This window comes from Falco peregrinus, chromosome 6 (genome assembly GCF_023634155.1).
Source record: "Falco peregrinus isolate bFalPer1 chromosome 6, bFalPer1.pri, whole genome shotgun sequence".
In the NCBI taxonomy this organism is placed as follows: Eukaryota; Metazoa; Chordata; class Aves; order Falconiformes; family Falconidae; genus Falco; species Falco peregrinus.
In genome coordinates, this window is record NC_073726.1 from 47,849,558 (window position 1) to 47,873,899 (window position 24,342).

Genomic DNA, 24,342 nt, shown 5'->3' on the forward strand with positions numbered 1-24,342 from the left:
ACAGATTTTATATTGTTACCTGCTGGGAGTTGTGTGCATCCATCGCCCAACAGGTACTGTGTATGGGAAGGCGTTAGCAGGAATCAGGCGATTCATATGCACAGAGTTAATTCCAGGGATAATGGCTAGGCATTTAGGTGGCAGCAAATGGCTTAACACAAGAGGGAGTGGGTTCCTCAGATGTCTGTTTGGAGGCAGGAGAAAACGAAGGCTGCAATGAAGAGACATGGCACAAAGGTGCTGATGCTGGGATTTAGAAACTGGGTATAGGGACGAATTTTACAAGACAACTGAAATACAAGAATCTATGTGGAATCTACCACGGGAAGCTCTTTGGCTAGTGTGGCAAAGCACAGCAAAATATTTAAATGTAGCAGTAATTGCTCTCCGTGATAGATTCCAGATGACTAATAAACACTGGTCTCTTGTGAAAAGCAGCTCGTACCACTGTGACTACCGGTGGTGGCATCCTTTCAAAGGCCCCGTGAAGATCTGAGCTAGTTTGCCTCACTAGATGGTGCTGCATCCCAAAGGGCTGGTCTTCACATTCCCGGGAGGCGGAGATGTGCTTAGAAGCTTCAAGGGGAACTTGAGGGACTGGAAACGAGACTACTGAGTAAAACTTTGTATATCTCTAATATTTGGCTAGCAGATGGTGGACTGAATGTAACGTTTGCAGTTTGAATTAGTGTTTCAGCCATAGAAACAGTCAAAGAAAACAGTAAGAGGAAGGGTGTATTGCCATTTCCCAAAGGGGAGGGTTACAAAACTATGACAGCAAAGATAAAGCTTTAGCCACTGTTAACCAGTCAGGTCGTGAAAACAGTTCAGTCTAAAATGCCTGGGTCAGAGCTCAACAGGGTCCAAGTATGCACTCCCTGCTAGGTGGAGGTTTAGTGTAAGGAGGGCAGTTCTGACCCTCTCGGCACACAGGGTAGAAAGCCATGGAGAACAGCAAGGAACTACACTGCAGCAAGCAGCATGTTGTGTGTGTGATGTCAATTTTGGATGCTTAAAATATTGATTTCTACTTTATTGTTCTGGAGAAGACTCAAATTTACACTCCAGACAGTCTCCATCTAATACGTAACGGGTCCAAAAGGCAAAAAGGCTTATAGTTAAAAGAACAGAACTTTTTAACTTCAGAAAGGTATCAGTGTGCATAATCTGACATTTACAGAGAAAAGCTTGGTGTATACAAAACAGCAAGAAAGTGACAGCTATTGAAGTTGCAACTATGATAGGAGAATTTCATAAAAAAATGGGAGTTTACCTGTCAGTACCTGTGTGACTTGGAAAGTTTATAGTAATTCTTTCAAATACATATGTTCCTACACCCTAAAAAAAAAGTGATTTGTTGATTGGAAGGCTAGTGATTTATTCATCGTTGGTCACTGAACATTTAGATAGTGTTATGGTTCAATCCCAGCCAGCAACTAAGTACCACGCAGCTGCTCGCTCACTCCTCCTCCTTCCCCCTGCAGTGGGATGGAGAGGAGAATTAAAAAAAGGTAAAACCTGTGGATTGAGATAAGAACAGTTTAATAATTGAAATAAAGTAATAATAATAACAACAACAACAATAACAATAACACTAATAATTGTAATGAAGAGGAGAGGGAGAGTGGAATAAAACCCAAGGGAAAAACCCCAAGTGATGCACAATAGAGCTGCTCACCACCTGCTGACTGCTGCCCGGCCAATCCCTGAGCAGCTATCAGCAGCTCCCAGGCAACTGCCCCCAGTTTATATACTGAGCATGGTGTTCTGTGGTATGGAATATCCCTTTGGCTAGATCGGGTCAGCTGTCCTGGCTATGCTCCCCCCTGGCTTCTTGTGCACCTGCTCACTGGCAGAGCATGGAAAACTAGAAGATCCTTCATTTGGAGTAAGCGCTACTTAGCAACAGCTAAAACATCAGTGTTATCAACATTATTCCCATACTAAATCAAAAGCACAGCACTGTTAACATGTCACAGCTGCTAAGAAGAAAATTAACTCTATCCCAGCTGAAACCAGGACAGATTGTAATGTGAAGTACAGTAAAATTAGGGAGAAAGTAGGTGAGATTACGGAGAGTTGGCACAGACAGGATCTCAAGAAATGGAATTTAGGTAAATCCATTGACCCAAGCAAAGAGGTCATAATAACCTGTGGTTTAATATCACCCGGTCAGATAGGAGGAAGCTGCCTCAGAAATAGAAGACTCGTAAAGAGTCAATGTAGTAAAAATCCATATAGGAAGTATCTGCTTTCATGGCTATTGGGCCAAAAGTATGCTTGAGTCAGAAAGGGGAAAAACTTTGCTGCTAACTCATCAAGCTGCCTGCTTACTTCTTGTGTGTCAGTTCCACTTGTGTGAGCAGCAGTGGTTACTAAGACCAAACAAAGGGTGGAAACACTGTATAATCACAGCAGTGTTGGGCAGGAAGAGTGTCCAGTGGTGTTGCGTACAGGGGCTGAGGTAACATCTGCCGAGCCCTATTTAGTACATCAGTCAAAGTTTGTTTCCTATGAGTAATTCTGAGATGCATGTTCAGATCCCTTCCCAGGATATTTGTAGCAAATGTGCACCTGAATTATGGTGCCTGTAGATTTTGCTGTTTGATATTCAGGGACAAGAGGCAGTCATGGATGCTGTATTACCAGACTTCTGCAGGGTAACTTGACTGCCCACAGAGATGAAAGAGCTAAATTTATGTCATGTCTTCTTTGACACTTTTAGGAAAAAAAGTCTGAGTTGTGATTCTGGGCCATCAGGTAGTCTTCAGGCTGATAGGCTAATGAAGACATGGGACTTTAAAATAATGTTTAACATATTTATGGACTACCATATTCAAAACTGGGATCTACGTTTACTCTACTTGTGGTATGCCTGCCTGGTTTTAAGTGCCTTTAAGAATTCACAGTTCTCTCCCTTTGAGTGGGAGTGCATTGCTGGATTTAAGAAATAGAAGTAAATTCAGAGAAAGAAGTGCTGGCAGGTATATGCTTATTCTTATGAAGAAATGAAGTTTGTGAGTTAGGCAAGGAAAACAAGGTCAAGGAAACAAAATGTCTTCACCGTTTGCTGTTCACATGGGGGAATCAGATATGATACAGAAGAACAGCTCTAAGTTGCCTGATAAAGGTCCTTAAAAAGCCATTCTTTGAGAGAGCTGGAAGAGGTGAACCAAGTTACTGAACGTCAGGAGTACACTTTGTGTGACCAACTTGTCCAATGGGAGGAGAAAAAGGAAGAACTTTTACTAAGCTTACAAGAGACCAACCGCTTGCTGGAATCAACATACCTTTCAAATAACTAACTGTACAGGAAGTGGAGAGGTGCAGCAGACCTCTATTGCTATCACAATCTGTGGCAGCTGTCTATCCCTACAGCTGATGAGACAGATATGGGAGTACAGGGCTTTTATGGTTAGTTGTGAGGGATTATACTGTTCCTTCCCATCCTTCTGTCCTTTGTGTTTTAGGGCTGTTTGTTAGAGCTGCTTGTGGCTTACTGATAGCATCTTTAGACTCAGATGCCTTACTTACACCTACCTTTACATTCGAACAGAATTTGTGGATTCCTAACCTTATCTAAGGGCTACCTGCAGCCCTTCCATGGAAAAGTTAGTAAGGAGATGAGGGTTACACTGTCACATTTTGATATCATTTGTAGTTTTTGCTGTACCATGAAGAAACATGTCCTGAATTAGGAAGGTACATACCTGACTGCAGGGGTAGGGAAATGTGAAAAGATGGTGGAAATTACTTATTTAGGACACAATACAGATAGATTTTCAAACAGAGCAGCATATTGAATCCTTTACTGAGATGGTGACACATATTTGTAAAGTATTCCAGCACTGTTCCGGTCACTCGGCAGTATACAAAAATTGTCAAACATGGAATGGTCTCTGAACTCTGGAACATACATTAACAAAGTAGCTGAAGCTTGTGAATCTTTTGACAAGCAATTGATGGTCTTTTAAGATACATTGACAGCGTGTCTGGGACAGTTTTAATGTAAATGAATGCTAAGAGAAGGAAAATACCAAGTTTTTACTTGAAAACAGTTCTTGGCTTCCTTTCTGATCTAGTGTGTCAGTGTAGTAAGAGGAAGGGAAAGAAGTGATCAACACAAGAAAGAACTGCAGTGACTGAGAACTGTGAAACTGCCAGGTTCTTACAGAGCCGCATTTGAGTTTGGGGTGACAGTTGTCACTGTGTTTTGGTTGTATCATATGAAAAGTTTCAGTGCCAAATTCTAAAGATGAAGTGTAAGTTTTGAAGGTTAAAATATAGAAGTAATATTTTTTTTTTATGTGAGTGGGAATGCTCACAAAAAGGTCTTAGTTTTTTGTGGTTTTTTTTCATTAGGGAAATATTCTTTGGCATATAGACGAATTCCAGTTGATCTGCAGAAAATGTGTTATATGGGAGAAGTGATCTTGTTCAGTTAATGCACACACAACGCGTGCAAACACCCACACACACCCCCACACACACACCCCAGCACCTGCCCCTTCAAGAAAGCATAGCAATGTGCAATATTTTTGTGAACAATCTTGAAGATTTGACTCACCCACTCAGGCTGTATTGTTCTACCTTGAGTGGGTTAACCAGTCTTTGGGGAGGGAGATGCAGCAGGTTTTTTATATAGCTGCATTATATGAGTTTGTAAGAGGTTTAAGTTGAAACACAACAGATTCTGAGATCTGCTTTATGGACTTGAGGTAGCAGTTGGTCACATCAAAGTCCATTTGTGACTTTTCAAAAGATGGAACTATTGCTTCAATGAGATAGTTTGCCTAAAATTCCTGTTATTTTCTTTCTTTGATTAAGACATGGTTTATGCCAATTTACAAGTACATTCTACTGGAGCAGACAACAATTGATACAGCTTATTTTGGAAAGACTTCCAAGGACTTGCATATATTTCTTCTAAGGAAGTACTAATTTTGGTTCACTAGACTGATCATGGAGGTAAACTTCTTGTCTCAGTCAAAGATCTTGTCTTAAATCTCAAGAAGCTGTAGGCGTTCTTCTAACGAAGAAGCTATGCCTAGTATGCTAGAGTACTAGCAAAGAAGTCTTGTGCAAAAGCCCAAAGCCCTGTACATCTCTTCCAAACGTGAGAAGGTTAAAGTCTGAACAAGATTTTTGGTGATGTGCGTGAAAGCTGCAGCTTAGAAACACACTAAAAACGCAGAACATTTAGCTGTATGTGTAAAAACCTAGAGAGAGGCCTGAGCTAAAGACAACATCCAATTTATTGAGCAGAGAGACTGGCAAGATGGTTATACTTTCTACAGAATGTGAGAAAAGAAGCAGAGATGGAACACAGAAATTAATTCTATTTTAGCTGCATTCAGCTTAAGCTGATTGCTAGGCATCTAGTAGTTAAGATTTTATTTTGGAAAAAAAGTAGTGACATGTTTTGTTTAAAACCATCATGCATTTTCTTCATTTAATAAAGATTCTCAAGACAAACCTTAAATGAGAGGAAGTATAGCCTATTCCAAGAAAGAAATTAGTTCTGAAAACCTTCCCAAATCTCTCTTGAAGCCAAATATGACAGTGCATTTTTATTCATATTCTCCTGATGCACATTTGCTGTTACAATTCTGAGCTGCTACAAATGCTGTAGATAGAAATCATCTTGGGGAAATAACACTATTGTTTGTATGTATAACTCCAAAATAGCTAAATGCATCCTTATCGTAACACTTTCTCTGTTGTGCATTTGGTCTGGGAGCACTCACAGGATCAAAATAGACTTCTAGGAATTAATCATTGGGAGCAAACAAAGAGAGACCTAAAATAACCTGGTGATGACCTCCAATATTTTTAGATCAATGCATTTCTGTTCAGGCCATTTCTTATTGCATTACAGTATGAATTTTGAAACTTCTTGGCATCATTACTTCCATTTTCCATTCTTAGCTTCTCACTTTTGTAAGAATATTTCACTCCAAGGTCAAAATATCTGCTGATTGACTTTTGTTCAAGCAGCTGACAGAAATTGTTTTGAGCAACAGCCTGACCTTGGACTGGGAGATTTAGCAGCTTGGAAGTCAGCAGTAGAAAATTATGCAATGTGGAAGTAGTTATTTGCTGGCTATTAAGCCTTGCTTATTCAAGGAAATAGAAAAAATATCTTTGTCTTCACAAAATTATTTGGATATTTCATATCTTTCACAATACCTTTTTATTATTTTATGTAACTACATTTTCTAGATTATTCTTTCTAATAATGTATACCATTCTGAGCTTTTGGTATATATTATTTCTAGTAATGATATATGTAAATATGTCATTGTGAGCTTTTATCTCAGTACTTCAGAATTTTAGAAAATTAATGTTTAAGAACAAGTAATTGTTTTGCATTCTACATATATGTGGGAAGGTTACTCATCTGGTTTCTAAAATAGTGCAACATGGCCATGCTGGCTTTATTACAGTTTATGTAAAAATTATAATAATTTCTTTTTAGAGCAATTGATGCTGTTACCTGATTGTATTTTATGAAATAAAAACTGTCCAGAAACCGGATTATATGTTTATCAGTACATCTATAGATATGCAGATACTGGATCATGAAATCCCTAGTAGGGCTGTAGGAAAAGCTACAATATCAAAAAGTATAATGACACTAAAGAAAATAGTTGCTAGAAGGAAGATTAAAATCCCAGAGTTGCAACCAGCTGCGAACAAGAATGAGTAGAAGTGCAGGTGTTCTCTGCAGCAATTCTAACATCTTTTGGTGGTAAACCACTGATTGCCACTGATACGTAAACCTACAGAAATTAAGCTGGAGAGCAGAAGTAGACTGTTACAGGTAATATAGTTGAAGTAAGCCTTCCTATAGCCTTTTTCCCCTTAACATTTTAAAGGGCAGACCATTATATTCAATATTAGTTTCAAAAGGAATAGTAGTATGCAAATACTTAATGGGAGTGGAGTGCCTTTATTAAATTAAAAAAAAATTCTCTTCCTGATGTTTGGTCCTGCATCTCATAATCAGCATGGCAAGTGATTTCTAGTTTTGACTGCAGTAGGTTTGAAATAGCTGATAGTTTCATATCTCTTTCTTCCTTTTCTGAGCCACCCTTGTTTGCTATGTATTCTTATTATTAATGCCTAGGATTTTTTTCTGGTTTGATTTTATTCAGATTGTCTTTTTGCTAAAATTTTGGCTAGGGCTTATATTTAACAGCATTTATTCTATTTTTAAAATGCTTTAGAATGTTATAATAAAATGATATTAAATGTCTATAGAGTAACTTGGAAACACTGTTTTATCAATCAGAATGAGACAATTTAATCCTTATTGCTCAGACTGAAAGACCCTCCACAAAATTGCGAACATACCTCTCTTAATAGGCAGACTAAGTGAAGTTTATTAGCTGTACAGTTGAACTTCTCTATAATGCAGAGAGAACTCTGATGGTATAGTATTCCAGGACTGAGCTGGATTCATATGAAACTTCAGGCTGAGAGCTCTCTCTTTTGAGATGAACTAAAAGGAATGCAGAGAAAAAGAAGCAGTAAAAGACACAAACCTATAAAAAATACAAAAACTATTGTTTTTGGAATAAAGACCTTGGTGATTTGCAATACAATAAAGTTTAGCTTGTGTGCCTTAACATACACTTTCATCTAGCATCAAAGTGTAACAAAGAAAAAAAAATAAAAAAGAACTGGCAAATAATCTCTAGTATATAGTCTGTTGGGAATCTCCATTTAAGAAACAGTAACATGATTTTTGGAAAGTTATGTGAGTGGAGAATCCTTCAATCATCTTATAATTTGAGATCTTATACATGCCATTTTCCAGGTCTGTTTTTAATATCCCTATTATAGGTTTTTAGAGAAGAAAGCCGATAGGTCTTAATTCTTGCAGTTTTATCATTCTGTTGAAGTCTTAAACCACCAGGCTGACAACTCTTACAGTATCCATTTTCTAATGAACAAGAGACTTTTACTTCTCATTTTCCAAAGATTACTCTGAAGCCATGCAATTAGCCCCTTACAAATATATCAACAGTATCATCTATTCCCTTAGCATAGCAATTTGTATTGCCATTTTATAGAATATAAAAGACAATTATATACCATATATATATATATATACACACACAACTACATGTATTTCCGGTCAACATACTATCAGCCTGCTCTTTACATTTTTTCTTTTAATTCAAGAAATACTCTAAATAGAATTGTAATCTTTACTCTTTTTTCCCTCAGAATTTCAAATTAGAAAGATCAAACTATTGCCTTTTCTCTATGTGATGGCACTACAGGAAAAATAGAAATTGTTATCAGCACTTTACCTTGTTTAACTGATGCAATAATAAAAAGTATGTAGACCTTGGCCACTCAAACATAGATGAAACTTTGGTAGCAAGTTTTGAAAATTTTGCTAAAATGCGTTCAAGTGGAAACATGGCTCTTCATGTATTAGGTATGGCTATATTAAAATGTCTATTTTTTTACTCAGTGGACCTACTTTGTATACTCTGGCATATCTATTACGTTTAGAGACAAAAACATGGTATTTACCTTTGTAGAATCAAAGTAAGACAGATGTTACTCCTTCTTCTGTATTGTTAGCAATAGAGATGCTTAATAAATTACCCTGAAAGGAAAAAAATTTCTTATGTTGTACCTGCAGAATTCCATTATAAGACTGACAGAATGATTCCTTAGAGAAGGCAGACAGAGCTTCACTGAAATAAAGCATTATACATCCGTCTGAATTAGCAAAAAGGTAACTTAAATATAATTTAGTCATCAGAAACATAATCACTATGTATCAAACATGAATAAAAAAAACCCCAATTAATTGGTAGATCTGAGATTATGGTTCATCTACTTTAAAAATTTGGTTGTGATCAAGAGTGCATCTTTGAAGCGGCCCCACCTCCTGCACTTGTTTCATGTTACGGAGTGACCTTGAGTGCATGGGTTGAACTCTCTCTGAATTGGAACTACTCTGAAACATGCACTCCATGAGCGCACCTGAAATTCTCTAACTGGTCCTGGAAATTCAGTCTCTAGGAGCAGACTAGAACAAGTTCAAAGTAAAAACCCCAAATGTGTATTATGCACAGATCTGCTCCAATTGCACTGCTTCCCTTGTGAATATAGCTAGAGCCTACTTTGCTAATTAGGAAACAAATATTTTTGAAGCAATATGAAAATCAGTTATGCCATTTCTGGAGAGTTGCTTTTAAAAATATTTGTACTTGAACAGAAAGCCTTCCAAGACACCACTGCTACCTCTACTTTTCTTTGCAGAGAGGAGAGAGAAATTGCTTACAAATGTTATGCCACAAGTCAAACAAGTCTTACTTGTCACAGAACTATATCTTCTGTCTTAAAAAGCTAAGGAGAAGATTTGCAGTGTCTACTCTGTGCCAGCTAACAAGCTAACATAGAAGACAAAACTGCAGTGATTATAAATACAAAAAAAAACATGCCAGGGCATTGCACATGGTATCACATCTGTAACAAATAGGGCCTATGCCTCTGGTTTGTAGTTCATTTCATGATTTAGTTAAGAAAAAAGAACCACATACTAAGGTCTGCTACAAAAAGTGTCCTCCAGCTCTGGAATTATAACATCCTTTTCTTTAGCTCTTTGGTTTATTTCCTTAAAATAGCAAACTCAATGCATCATGTACTTTCCTAGGAGCCTCCATTTTTTCCATGCTACTCTTCATAGGCCATCTGCATGTAAATACTTCCCTAACCCAGAGACCACTTGTCTGTTAAGCTCAGTTAGTAGGCAGCAGATCAGTTACAGACCAGAAGATTCAGTGTGATGGCTATTCACACTGTTTTGCTACAATCATTTCAGGGCCTGATAGAATGGAGAGCCTGCCCTTATCTGTGCTGCAGATGTACATGGTTCCTCCGGAGAACCCATAGTAACTTCCTCAAAACACATACTGAGAAGCATGTTTGGGAATAACGGCTATCCTACTGTAATACTGCTCCTGTTCTTTCAGCTAGCCCAGCAATACCTACCTAGCCCTCACTCAGCCACATGCGCACTCCAAAGAATGTGCTTCTCCTCTGTGACTTTTCAGCACCTGTATGATCTTCACAAGTTCACAAGACCCTGATACTTCAGGGACAGTGAAAACTGCTGTGTTTTCAGGGAAGTGTGAAGAAAAAGAAATGAGTTGACCAGGGCCAAAATTCCAAATCGCAATTTCAGTGAGAGGTCAGATGACTGTTGCCAGTCTTATGTGACATTAGATGCAGCATCTGAGCCAATGTGAAACAGGCTTAGCCACTTGGCATAGTGCTGTGCTGTGTGGAAATACCAAAACAATGTAATTACAGCAGAAGGACGTACCAGAACAGTCTGTCTCTGAAGTTAGTGTATCTGGGATCATGTTGTCTATTTCTGATAGGGTGTTACTTTGCATAGTGTGGGTGCACATTTAATGGCCAGTATTCATAGCACCACAAGTGCACAAAGTGAACGATCTGGGAACATAAAAATATGGAGATGACAAGATGGGAGAGACTGGTGCTAGTGGGATGCAGTAAGAGACTGCAATTTGCCTTGGAAAGCTCAAGGGCTGTAACATGTGGCATCTGGCATACAGGGAGAGGGAAGTGCAGTAGATGATAGTACAACTTCTGTCATAGCTGTACAGGATGGAAAAGAGCATATGAGTAGGATTTTCTTCTGGGGGGAGAAGAGGAGAAAGCCCAGAAAGAATATAGGAATCCACAGAAAAGTACTGGGCAAGGAGGCAAAGACAGAACAAAGTGATGAGAGAAGTCACAGGGAATAGCAGAGGAAAGGAAAGGAAAATGGGCTGCAGCACCCTAAATGCCTATGATGTTTAAGAGTAGGGTCTCAGGAAGAGAGACTTCCCATAAGAGAAAAGAAATCATGCCTTGAACACTGATGGAAGTCGGTCTCTCAAGGATAGCCCCAGAGGCTGCTCAGGAGAACAGTGAGAGACAGTCTGGACAGAAGAGGGAAATACATGAAAAAGAAAAAATAATACCTTCTTCAGACTTCTTCCTGAAAGAGATACTTTAATTTTCATAGATATGTTTGTTGTGGTTTGAGTTTTTAGGCAAGAAACAAGATTACATTAGCTGTGGCAGACCCTAGGCCTCAGTTTCTCAGATCTAAAATCGGGCAAATTTCCCTTTGATTAACAGCAACACTGACTAGTATCTTGCTCCAGCTCCCTGCGTGATAGTGACGCTGGCTTCCTTCACACATTAAAAGCTGGGTTACAGGCTCATTTCCTAGGGAAAAGGGCCTTAATTTGTTATCACAAAGAATATGGTGTCAGTAGCACCCTGAAGTGTTTCTTTTATTGTCTGGAAAAGCTTTTGTACCATTTAAAAAAAAATATGAAGATTTTTAGTGGAGGCAAAGGTGGGGGTTAATGTTACTGTTCCTACGATTTCTATTGTCTAAGATGTTTTTCAGAGAAGCAGCTGGAGTACAAGGCAGAGAGTGGGAGTGCTGAATGGGAAGGTGAGAGGGTCGGGCAGATCTCCACAGAGCGGGTGGAACTGCCTGAAGCCTCTGACTTAGATTTTCTGAGTCAGAGAATTCAGGGTTGATGGTGGCAATTATGTATGCTGGGTACAGCAGAGATCTGTGATAATGAGATAATGGTCTTCCTTACGAGAAGAGAAAGGCAGTAGCTGAGAGCAAGAGGAGAAAGTAAGAAGAAAGGAAAAACATGAAGTGGGAGTAGGTCAAGGCATATATTTTAGCAATGGTGCTGGAATTTCAGGTCTTTAAACCTCTTCAACAGGTGATACTTCCTCTCTGGGGCTCTGTAGCTATTAATATGGAAGAGGCACATTAAAATGTAGAGAGACAGTCTGGCACTTAGTCTCTGAGAAGTTTGCAGACAGGAACCTGTGGGAAACTTGCTCAAGAAAAAGTGTTTTGCCCTGAGGGTACAAGTGGTGGAGCATTTCTTCAGGGTTATTCCTAAGCAAAGGGAGCTAGGGAGGTTCAGGCCAAGATAATCTTCTCTTCATTAGTGAGCTGTAAGAGGTCCCAGTGTGTTTTGGAAGGCTTGAAGAAATTGCTGTTTCTAAGTGTCATGTGATGACTTTTCAGGTTCACCCTGTTGTAGCCTGAATGATTTGATAACGCCTTGTCTACACTACACTTCTCTTACAGTCTATGGATGTCTCTGTACTTTATTAATTTTGTTAGTAGTATGTTTGTTACCCAGCTTCGGTCTGGTGACTTAATTTTATGTCCTTCCTTTATTTAATTTGATTTTATTTTACTTCATTTTTTTTCTTTTTAATTTTGCCATTTAGTGTGATTACTGCATTTTAATAATTACTGCAGCATTTTGAAAGTAAACAGTTGATCGCTAGTTAGGCTGAATCCAATTCCTTTAAAATTGGGCACTTACCCAATGACAGGTCACATGTGAAGTTAAAGAATTAGCAACAGTAGCCTGAAGCTATTCTACACTGTACAAGTAAGCAGATAAATTTGTTAGATTTAAATACTAATAGTTGCTTGGGCATCATTATTATATATTAAAGTATTCATCGTTTTTTTCCTGTTCTATGCATGTCTGTTGCACCTCTATTATTACCTAATTTAGTATGTTTCTATCATTTCCTTTGACTATTACTTTCAATAGAGAATACTTGAAGAGTGGACACAATTTGATTACTGAATAATGCAAACCACAAGAGAGATTTACAGAGAGAAAAAAGAAAATACAAGCTAATAGCTAGTTCAACCCTCATTAAATACAAAATGTAACATTTATGACAAGGTTTCCAAATTCCTTAAGCATCCTACATAGCCTACGGCCTTTGTTTCAACCCTAGAGCTGTGCAGCCCCTCCATTTAAAGCGCACAGTAACTGTTCAGAGGAAAGGAGATTTTTGCATTTGCAGATGCATATGCATTCAGTAAAATAGTTTCCAGCAATTGGTGAGTAAAATTCAAGTTCTTCAGATCATTTCTACCTCAGTGGGACCTGCAGAGCTTAGAAACACACCGATTGCTGAATCCCCTCCTAAAACTCCCTCTGATGTCGGAGACATTTTTTCTTTGTCTCAACTCTATTTATCCTGGTCAGCACCTCAGCCATCTTCTCTTAGTAGTTACTTGACATCCATCATTAGTGCACACTATCAGGATGTTCTAATGCAAAGCACTAAAAATCATCATGGTGAATGCTTGTATCACTCCAGAAGACATGATTTTAAAGACTGGACCTGTTAGAAAATAAGAATGCTGCTTCACTGTATGTGAAAGAGAGTTATATTAGTATGAGGAGAATCAAGCTCTGCAATCAAGCTACTTCCTGATATCCATCTCTTCAAAGCACATGTCACATGGGTATTATTTTAACAGGATAAATTGAAGCAAAGCAAGTATCTTAATTTTACTTCTCTGGGTTTTGAGGGAAATAGGAAATACAAAAGGGAATTAATACATCCAGCACTCTTGGGTAATTATTATAGGAGTTTGAAGAACAGTCACACAGAGAAGAATATATGCAGAGTCATAGACTGCAGTGACCTCCCACACAGCAAAGTTCTTTAGAATTACTGAAATTATAAACAAAGTTAAAGCTCTTCATTCCCAAACAGCCGCCTTGATGTCACTTGTTTCCACATTCCGGCTTCTGTCGCTGCATCCCACACTCTCTCTGTTGCTAAGTGCTTTAGGCTTCTGCAATATGTTCCTGCAGCTCCTTGTTTCTCTCAGATCTCCAAATGTGCTATCATCTGAGAGCAGAATGTCTAGGTTTATCTGACATGGTACAAAAAAAAGATTAAATTGTACAAATTACAGCTTCCTAAAGAACATGAGAATTTTCTATTCAAAAAAAGTCTTTGTAATCCTGCAGGCCCTTTCATAACATTTTGTTAGAACATTATTTTCAATTCACAGTAGGATATGTGAGGGATGGGGGCACATTATGGCTCTGGCGAACAGCTATAACTAAATCTTAACTGTAAGTGACAATAGCAGCACAGAGCACAGAGTACTTGCTTAGAAGCTTACATCAGTGCTGTCAGTAAGCTATGCAAATAAACTCATAAATAAATGGAAATCATAAGAAAAGTGAAAAAAAAAAGACAATACAACAGTTAAGAATCTATATACTTTTGTAATTATATTGGTAAGTATTGACTGTTACATCTAATCATCATTCTGGCTTAAACATTGTTTGGTTTCTTCTACCCTTATAGCAGGCATGCAGTAACTTCCGTTTAGGAGAGAATGATATTGTCACAGTTATTCATCCAGCTATGTCTGGGTTTGGTTTTGTTTTTTTTCTTGGTGGGTAGGCATCTTACCGAGTGCAGTTTTCAGGCCATGTGCCTTTACCCATCCTGGGGTACAATTCCACCGCTCTCTCTATATCCCCAGCTACAGTATGAGCATGTCTACTACTGTGATTGCCGGAAGATTTTGCTATATCTCTTCCATTCAAGTTAAGATGAGCAACGTTAATAGTGATTAAAGAGTTGTCTTAAAAGCTAACATATATAATAAAACATGGTGCATATCCCACCTATCAGATACAAGAAACATTCTAGGTACATGTTTATGTTAGATTTGCCATATCCCAAAGCCAGCTCAAGGTACAGGCAAAGTAGGCAGTATTGTCATGAGAAAGTAATTCAGCACATTAGGAGTAGAACAAAACAGTTAATACTAGGGCACCTCATTTTTCCGTAATATGTGTTTTGGAGGTTTATTCTAGATTATATTTAGCTTGGTCCCTGGAGCTACACCTCCGCTACACATTTGTTTCAAAGCTTTCTGAGGAAAAGGAGTGTTAGGTATGTGCTAGAGGACCTTGTGGCGATGCAGCTCACACACTATTTTGGAACCTACTGTCCCCATTAGCATTAGGGTGCATGTGGAGCAGATTTGCAACAGAGCTTCTGTTTTCATTTCCTCCTTCGGGAATTTAGTTTGTATGCTAAAACCACTCTGAGAACTGAAACACCACATGGTAAATGGAGACAATGACAGGATTCTCCTCCAAACTGCACTATTGCTTTGAAACAAATTGCTAATGTAGACACAGTCTTTGACAGTTACTGAGGGCAGCCATCTACCCATTCTGCTAAGGCCTAGGAGAGATCAGCTGCTTTAGGCTGAATCTCTTCCCTCTGTGCAGACCACCTTTCAATATCACTGCAGACTTTCCTGCTCTCCTGTCAGTGCTCTGTCTTCTTCCTTTTCCCACATCTATTTTAACCTCCCGGAAAAGGCCCCTGGCCTGCCCCATTACCATCTGCGTCAAATGTAAAGAAAGCAAACTATGGCTGCTGAAAGATGATGCAGGCTGTAGAGCAAGGACTGACAACCGCATGAGACCTGAGCATGGAGATGCCACAGCCAAAGAGAACTGAGGGAAGAGTGTCTCTAAGGTGGGGTGGGCGTACACAGGTTGTGAGGGGGGTGTAAAAGACCCCACGGCTTCTAAAGCTCTGCCGTGTTTTTTTACACCTTGGTCGCTGCCTCGGTCATCCTCACTCAGCCTCCTAAAATACCACTGGCAGTTCATAGTACCCCTCAAACAAACAAACAAAAAAGACCCCTCCCAGTGTCCCCATTTCTTATTCTGAATAATATTTGCTCACCTACTAGTGCTGCAAATTTTGATTAAGTACACAAATACAGAATTTTTAAAACCATGTTTCAGCAGATGCTTTTTCTCCACCTCATTCTCTTCACACAGAAGGAAAGAGAGTTTCTGCTTATCTGCCTAGTTTCTCCTGGTTCCTAGGCCTCCTTTTGCTGCCAGACATGTTCTTTTAATAACCGCATGCTCAGACAAGAGAAATCTTGACTCCGTCTCCATTCCCTCAGTTAGTTTGGGCCTGAAACCAAAGCTGATAACCGCTCTTTCCCTTAATCAAAACCCGGGATAGGATGTCCTGTTGCTTGACACCTTAAAAAGCCTCCGCAGAGGGCTGGGGTCAGGACACCCTCTACTCTACAGTAGCGCTAAATCACCTGAGTTATTTTGAATTGGAGAAGAATACCAGCCGAGGCAGACATCACTCTCAGCTGGGATGTGGCAATTAACAACTTAAAAGCAGCGTAAAAATCAGCTGAAAAGCATGCTTCGTCCCTTTCTAACTGGAGAAAATAATGGCATGGCCCTCCTGTACCCAATCTGAGGCCTAGGCCAAACACATAAGGTACACATAGCCCCTGCACCACTCTACTTCCTGCTTCTTTTCCCCTGAAGCATGGATTAAACTGGGGAAATTTTACAGTGTAGTCATATGCTTAACTTGCTAATAACCAGCACAGTGTAAATATTGACATGGTGCTGCAGAGAAGCTCAAACATCATCGCAGTCGTTCCCTTGGATCACTTCAGCATGGTGAGGAACAGAGAGCAACATCAGGTGCCAGAGGACAAACAGGTGCCCTACAGCAACCACAGGGGAGCAAAAAGGAGGGAGGCAAAACAGTAAGAGAGCTGGTAAAGCTAGGGTCAGCTGGAGTCATCCAGATAAACTCTGATATGGTGGAAAAGTAGCACCCAACAGAGCAAGTACAGGTCTGCATGAGGTGACACCAGCAATAAGATTTTTCAAGATTTTTCTGTGTAGAAACACTGGGGGAAAAAATCAGGGGCAGTAGCCAAAACAGTTTTGAATTCAGCTGACAATGGCCAAAAGCAAAATGTGTTTGTCGTTCATTGGCTAGCATCCTATTAAAACAAAACCAAAAATAAAACCCCAGCTGTAATGGGCAACAGTCTGACATCTTTGCTCATATGCTCCTATGAAGGCCATGGAATAATGCAGGTAGAAGTGACCTGTATCTCATGTGTAAGGAGGTCAATCTAGGAAGCATCAAGGCAGGTTGTATTGCAATGCTGTGCCTGCTGCAATTGCAGAAAGGCAACTCTCATATTCCCTTTAGCAACCACAAATGTCTCTTTAAGGGCAGTATATACAGAGGCATGTATTCCCCAAACTTTATTCTTGGTATGTTACCAAGATACGACTGTTTCTATGGAGAGCTTATTGGTGGGCAAAATAAACTGTTTTGATGAAATTAAAAAAAGGTAAATTAATTTTTAAAACAAAGTATTGCATGAGAATGCTAACGGTGTGAAATCACGCCAATATAGAATTTCAAGTACATAGTTCCCTCCTCTTTTTTATTATTTTTCTTTTTAATTTCTAGTAGATATAAATTAATATCTGTCCTGCAAAATACTTAACTAACTGTAACTGCCACCTATGTAGTGGCTACAAAATCTCCAATTGAATATTTGTTTTGAAAAGCTAAGTAGAATTGTACAGTAATATATTGTGACTTGTAAGTATCTACGTGAACACGAATATGCCACATTGTGAAGTGAACAAAAGAGCTCTGAAATAAGAACAGTAAAGGCAATGAAAGAGAGGACATCTAAGTATGTTAAATAAAGCTCAGCATTTAATTTTAACATGCTTCTGTGGTAACAGCTAGACTCTACAGATGACAAGTAATAGATATGTGGGGGTTTGTGGCATTCCTGCTTCTTTTTTGTTTATAGCTTTCATTATTTTATACTGTTCTGAAAACAGACCTTAAAAAATGTCATGCTTGGGTTACTTAAGAGAACAGTTTAGTTGATCAATCAATGATTTGGCAAAGCAACTAACAAGAAGCTACACAAAAAGAAAACAGTGAGGAAATCCACAATTAAACCAACTGGAATTTATGAGTGACCTCTTCTTTTTTTTATCTTTACATCTGTAGGAATTATTAATCTCATCTGAAGATGCATTTTGATATTTTCAGTGTCAGAAGTATTCCATATGTTACATATTAGTTTAATCGGTTATCTTTTTGTTGTTGCTGTTCTTCATAAGAAAGCCAGCCCAGGATCAAAATTCAACCTTAAATCCATGTGCAGAAAGGTAGTTTCTCACTGGTATCCAAAAAGAAGCTTTTCTTTCCATAAGCAGATAGAAGCCACCATCTATACTCTTCTAGTTTTATGCCACATTTTTTTCTCTCTCACTTGGTTGCCATCTTCCAAATCTAGCACCAACATATTAACATACACACGGCTGCCTAAAGCAGGAGAATTCCTAGGACAGCAGAAATTAAAGAGAAGCCTGACTGATCTGGCTGAGCTCATTTTAAAAGAAATTACAGATCACATAGCTTTGTCCCTCCCATGTGCCAGCAGGTACCAACCTTGTAGGAGGTGTGGCAGAAGAAACTATAGGGATCTGACTCACCTGCCTCTGTGTCCTCACTGGTGGTTAAAGCTAATTGCCACACTACACAGGGAAACAGGTATGGTTCCTGTCTTCTCTCCCTCAGGGTGTAACAACTTTCAGCAGAAGGGTAGGGCAACTAGCTGGGGCAGTAATGCATTAAAAAGTAATGTCTTAATTCTACCTATCTACCCTGCATAGTTAGTGTTAGTAAGATTATGAGACAGTAAAAGCCTTTGGCCTAGACTAGGTAAAGCCCTGCATCTACTTACCTCCTAATTTCCTGCATTCTTTTCCCATATCTTCTCTCTTGCATGCTCTTTCATCCATTCCAGCTCTCCTCCTGTCCCCCTTCTACCTTAGTTCTTGTTTTGCGTAAGACTATCTCCCACTGACATCTCAAAAGCTACCATTATACATTTGAAAGCAGTCCTGACAGCCAGCTGCCAGTGCACAAAAAACTCGAAAATGTAGTTGACGTGAGCATGCACAGGGATCTCTAGAATATGTAAGGAATTCTCTCCACATTGACAGTACGTTGTATATCCTTGACTGGCGGTGCACAGAACAATGTGTGCAGTACTCAGTCCTTCCTACAGTAGCCTGTTTCCCTCAACCCACTTCATTCTGTCCCCAGATTTCCTGTACTTCATTTTATCTCCAACATCCACTACATAAGCGATTTTCATGTGCCCTTTCTCATACTCTTCATATTCTCTATGTCAGTTTTTAGCTCCAGTCCTGCTTCTTTTATTCCCATGTCTCTCCATACCTTCCTGTCCAGCCTTTTAAGGTCAGACAGGATCACTGGAACAGATACCATCTTTGCTAGAACAAACTTCCTTTTTTATGTCACAGGATTACAGGAAAGTAACCAGCTGTCATGACTGGAAGAAATTTCACTTAAGTCCTAAAACTCTGGAGAGAGCAACCATTACAATAAGGAAAAAAGCATAAGTTTGACATCTATAATATTGTAACTGCAGGAGTCTCTGTGTATTTTGTGCTTTATTTTCAAATCCACCAAGTACTTTGAACTGGCAATGGTACAAATGTTCTGAGACTCACTGATAGCATTTCTAATCAATTTGGTGAGTAATGATTGCAAATTTCTATGAAGCAGTTTACTTACAATGAATAAGAGAAGGAGATGCTTGCTATTCTGAGACACTGAATGTACATGAAAGAAACAGAGAAGAACAGGAGCTTCTTCCCTGCTATTTCAGATTTTTTTTCATAAAGGAGAAGTGTATTCCTGAATGGTACTTGAACAGGAGAAGCAGCAGAGGTGTGCACACACAACTAACCAGCCTCCATTACCTGCAGATTTTCATTGTTTCACTCAAATTCTCTTCAATGGTTTTAGTCACCAAAACGAAATGTAAACAAAATATCAAAAAAGTCTTTCTTTCACTAGGCTAGAGTTTCATAGTGACCTATCTTCTACTGCAGAAACTTCATTTATAGACAATCTACAGAAAATACCTCACCGTTTCCTATCTGAGTATGATAATTGTACTGGGTTGGGGTAGGTCTCATATCTTTGGTTTTGAAAAGCAGGATGTCCTGCCTTTCAGAGCAGTAGCAGAGAAATAAAGGAGTGTGTAGCCATTTGTTTGCAAACCTGGACAGAAATATACAGAAATAGCACAGTCCCTCTCTGTGCTATTAAATTCCATCTAAAAGGATTAACCTGACTCTTGCTGAAGTCAATGGAAAGACTTAATTTATATTAGTTGGAGTAATCTCCAACTAGAGAAAAAAATCAAGAAAAATAAAACAATGAAACTAGATTTTCCACTAAAACCATGCTTCATATCCCAAAAATACGCACAACTGGTAGACGCTTTCAATGTCCAAATCCCAGAAATGCCAGATATAAATAAAACCATCAAATCAGATATTGTAAAGACATTATTATCTACATGAATGATACATAACCAAAATTTAGTGATACAATGTGTAAGGAAATGAGAAATAATATTTAAATAGCATTTTGATTGGATGTTGTGAAGTTACATATGGGAACTGAAAAGTTAAGCAACATAAAGGAATAATAATAATAAAACAGTGACAATGGTATGTCATATGTTTATGTCATCTGATATACAATAAATATTTATATGCTATAAAATGACAAAATTAAGAGATAAGGGATAAGCACAGGATGACACAGACCTTCCAGTAATGGTAATTTCTCCAGCAATTTATCAGTAACCAATCACCAGGATAGCTACACAAATGCAAATCTCAAGTGTAGATAATAAACACCCCACTATTTGCACTTTGGGAACTCTTTCCTGCTTGCCAAACAAGCAAGGTTTACAAGAAAAAACAGTAGCTTTCCCTGTTTCTATCTGAAATATACAATGCAACTTAGCCAATGACTAGTTATCAGTTACTTAAATCATGGTAGAGATAGCTGCAGTTCTTGTTAGCAGTACGTAGCTCTTTGTTTCTTGCAAGGGTGACCTTCTTGTCACTACTTCCTGCTCCCATTCATTCACAGAGGAAGGGGTTTGGTCTTCCAGTGACCTTAGAGAATCTTTTTTTTTAGTCTAGCGGCCTGTATGTATTACTTTGTGCTAAATCCAAGTAACCTGGAAAATACTTCATATGAATACCAGCTTGGTATAAGAAAGCAAGAAGCTGTATCAATTTATTTTAAATGGACTGGAGTTTTGTGTAGGTGGGAGAAAATCATTACAGAAAGGAGTGCTACACAGAGTAATATATAAATAGCTCGTGCTGTGAGCAGAACAATAGCTCTCAGAGCACAGATACAATTAGTTAGAGGATACTGCATTCTTCAGAAATTTTTGGCGTCCAATAGAAAAAAAACAATTGCATTTAAAAACAAAATATTGTATTTGAAAATCATTTCCCCTTTTAATTACCTGCCAAGACTTTCAGTCTTTCCCTTGCAAATGAACACATCCCTTGTAGTTGAGCACAATGCTTTCCCACACTGCTGGCTGGTTGTGAGATCACTGACTTCTGCTGCTGTGACACAGAATCCTGAACTTGGCTCTTGGGAGTAAAGTAACTGCTTTCTACATACACTGTGTTAAAAATATATATTTCTGTAATGCTTCCATCTACCCTTATGTGAACATGACTGATTTAACTCCTATACTTTTACTGTCGCAAAATAACTATGTCCTTCTGTTCAATAAATGCAGACGCAAAGCCAGTGTATTTATATTCAAAGCAGGAAATCTTGGTCTCCTGACAACACTGTATACCTACTGCTGGATTTATATTCTAATGGCTGACATAGATTTCATCAGATTGTCCAGTGGCAATAATTCATTCCATGTAACCTGGGTGTACTTTGTTCTTGCTGGCTTAGAGAGCAGATCTATTGCACTCACCAGCCAATCCATCTTGAAACTAGTTTAAAATATTAATAATCATAGTTAGCTAGATGGAAATATGATTGATTGCTACATATTCCACTAATAAACCAAATCAATAGCTATAGTTATAAAACCAGACTCATGGGATAAATTAATCAAAATCAGTGCCTATGTTTCAAACTTACGTCTGTCACTCTCTCGCTTCTGTACTGTCTTTTGCCCAGATGTGAAAATCTTTCTCTGAGGGCACCAAGTGGTGGTAGATACAAAGGCCGAATGGGTATCACGTTACACTCTCACAGACTTCCCTCTTAACAACGTATTATGCTCCCCATTACAAGTAGAAAACCTTAAAATACTCTCATTGCACTGTAATCAGTGTTGGCCCCTTATTTCTTTGGTGACTCATCCTAACTGCTCCGGTTTTAGCTTCTTCTTTTGTTTGTCATAATTACACTTCCTGCCATAACAGAAGTATCAATGGCGGACATGAATACATATAATGTAAAACAAGCATATTTTACTGATATTTTTAATATTTGAGAACAAAAATGGCTTCATAAACTTCCAACCCACCTTCTCCCCATAATTTATGGAACATAACTTACTTGGACGTGCTGCAATAAATGCACTCACTGCTGCGCTATCTCAAGAGCTTGTTTTACTAATCACGTATATAATAACAAACTTGCACAAAATAATTTATAATGCTATTACTTACCCAAAATAGCCTTCAAATTGAGTAAGATAAAACACATCATCTTGTTAGCATTCCAAGATCAGAACTGGTAGGTCTAGCAAGAACTGGTAGGTCCTGAGTTTTAAAGAAGATCCATAAGGGATATCTTTGCATTACCAGGAAGTTCAAAGCTTGAATGGCTGCTTTCCCTGTGTCATTAAAAATCCCACAAGTTTTGCAAAGGTAACTATTCTACATCTTGAAAACATTCAAAAAGTAATTATGTTTTGTCTCTATAAACAGCAATTTTGTTTGAGTCATATTTACTTCTTTTTATCCTAAACTGATCTCACCAAAAGTCTACATCAGCATGAGCAAAGTGAATTTCTGTACATGGAAGAAGTGGTTTTATACTTGCTCTCCTTTTTTAGGCAAGAACAAGTGACTCCTGTTTACTGGGAAACATATTCATCTGTATTCTGGCTTCCTTGTGCTGCTAGAAGGGTGCAATGGAGCTGGAAGCAGGGAAATTTTCAGCTGGCACTGCTCCTGCAAAGGCAGCTTCCACTCGGCCCTACTGTGGAAGACTGGCTAGAATAAACTGCACATGGAGTTCCTCAAAATGTTTGCTGCTGCTGCAGATTAAAATACATACCGGTCTCAACCTAGACAGAGCATAGTGCAGACCTGCTGGCAGAACGATGGAGCTCTGGCTTCCCTCAGCATATATAGGAATGTGGCAAAGAAAAAACTCAAAAGACCTATGAGTTAGTTCCTCTTACGGAGCCTGAGATGTGGCCTGGCCTATTCAGTCAGTAACCCTGGCCTGCACTACGTCTGGAGACGCGTTTTGTGAACGGGCCCTGTGGTCGTGACACAGAACTTCAGCTGACAGAGTAAGCAGGCAGGCAGCAAGGACAGGCACATGTCCAAAAGCAAAAAAATCCCCAACCCCAATTTGCCAGATTCTGCCCTTAAGTGTACTTAAGACCCAGTACTTCACGTTCAAAGCCATGTCACTGAAGTAACTTGGCCTTCCTATTGTATTTTGTTCTTTGTGTGGTGGAAACCTGAAAATAACAGCTAATACAGAATTACTGGCTCACAAAACTAGTTTTTACTTTTTAGGTCTTGTTCAGTAACACACAAAATTTAAGAAATGTAGGGGTGGAAAGGGCTGATAAGTGAGGGAAAACAAGCCGGAGGACTCCGAGAGGAAGGTTCTGCACAGGAAGGAAGCATCAGAGTGATCACATGGAAGACAAGAGGAATGGTTCGGGGACCGTGAATGTAGGAGACAAAGGAAAGGAAAGGAAATTCAAGGATAAATGTGGAAAGGATGAGTGAGAAATCGATCTACAAAGCCACATGTTTTCCCTTAACTTCAGTTACTGACTTGCCAGCGGCGGGGGGAGCAGGGGGAGGATGCCAGCCGCCTCAGAGCTGAGCTGAATCACCCCACAAGCCCAAGAAGAAACACCGCCAAGAACCGGAGAAGACGAAGCAGCGAGCAAGCGCCCCTTCCCACACTGCCCTCACCGAAACGACTCGGGGAGACTCCTCGGGCGGCCGGACGCGGGCACGGCCTGGAGCACTCCGGTGCCTCTGCCGCCTCTGCCGGGCACATCCGCGTCCTCCCGCGGGAGGAGGCGGCTGCGCAGGGCCGCTGAGGACAGAGCCGTAGCGCCCCGCTCGGCTCGGCGCCTACGCAGCGGGGAAGGCCGCCCAAGGAAGGGCTGCGGCGGGAGCGCCCCCCTAGTTGCCCGGGGCATTCCCCGCGGCGCGGGCCCCGCCCTCCGCCCTCCCTCCGCCGGGCCGCCCCGCTCCCCGCGCACCCCCGGCTCAGCCGGCGCCGGGCCGCCGCAGCCGCTAGGTGTCGCCGGCGCCCGGGCCTCCCCCGCGGCCCCTCCTGCGCTCCGGCTGCCGGCGGGGCTGTCTCAGTGCGAGCCTCCGAGCTGCGAGCGGGCGGAGGCGTCTGCCCGCCGCGGAGACGCGCAGCCCGGCTCGGCTCGCCCCTTCGCCGCGCACCCCGCGGCCCGACTCAGCTGACACGAGGCCATCCGGGCCGCTCTCGGCACCCAGC

At 39.9% G+C, this 24,342-nt stretch overlaps 1 long non-coding RNA gene across 1 annotated transcript; it reads right to left on the reverse strand.

Moving 5' to 3' along the window:
- On the reverse strand, positions 1–24,016 carry LOC106112811 (uncharacterized). Its single transcript, XR_001227323.3, has 4 exons — positions 23,799–24,016; positions 8,551–8,626; positions 7,357–7,504; positions 1–1,518 (listed from the first exon to the last, which is right to left on the reverse strand). It is a non-coding gene; the product is annotated as an uncharacterized LOC106112811 (long non-coding RNA).
- Between the last annotated feature and the right edge of the window lie 326 nt (positions 24,017–24,342).